The sequence below is a fragment of the Amaranthus tricolor genome, chromosome 14 (genome assembly GCF_026212465.1).
Source record: "Amaranthus tricolor cultivar Red isolate AtriRed21 chromosome 14, ASM2621246v1, whole genome shotgun sequence".
Taxonomy (NCBI): domain Eukaryota; kingdom Viridiplantae; phylum Streptophyta; class Magnoliopsida; order Caryophyllales; family Amaranthaceae; genus Amaranthus; species Amaranthus tricolor.
Window position 1 is genome coordinate 15964458 of NC_080060.1, and position 857 is coordinate 15965314.

The window sequence follows — 857 nt, forward strand, 5'->3', positions numbered from 1 at the left end:
CGAAGAGGGAATGAGAGGCTTTTTTTGCAAAAAGAACAACTCCCATTGAAGTTGTAAGTATTTCATATTGTATTATAGTATTTGATTTGAATTTACTTCTTTTGATTCAGTCATTAAACTAATATATGACATTTGATTTCTATTGATTAATTAGGAAAAGCGTGGTAAAGCTTCTGAATCAGCAAGCAAAAGGAAGTTTTACCATTGCTTGGGCCAAAAAACGTACGATGAGGTCCGAAAAGAGTAGGTGGATGCGGGTTTATACCCCAATCAAAGTTTATCTACGCCCTCATCTACGACTACCTCTGCATCCGTGAATAAACCTGCTGGAGATCGGGTGCGAGATTGGTATTGCGGGCTTCATTCCCAAGATGCAAGTGGTAAATTTACCATTAATGATCCAGGAACGAAGAAGGTTGCTGATGGTGTGGTGAGTTTTGAAATTATTAAGTATATTCTTGATTTGTTTTGTATTCTTTAGCTTTGATTTATTTATACTAATTGTTATATATGTCACTTTTTATTTGAGCAGATGGATTGGAAGGAAAAAGAAGTTACGGGGGAGTTCACACCAAGAGGCAATGTTGACGCATTGCATATGGTCTTAGGGAAAGACCACAGTGGCGGGTAGTCGGAAAAGGAGGCATCCGCATGGGGTTACAAAAGGCATTCGACAAAGAGTGTGTTGCTACTCAATCCCAAACGATGCTGCGGGATGAAGTAGCAACCCATTGTTGACTTGGCAAACCTGATTGTCGAGGATCAGGAAAGTCAACATGGGGATCCTAATGCTTCGGGCGAGCCAACACCCGAGCCCATTACCCCCGTAGCACCCCAGCCCATTACTACCCCTGAAG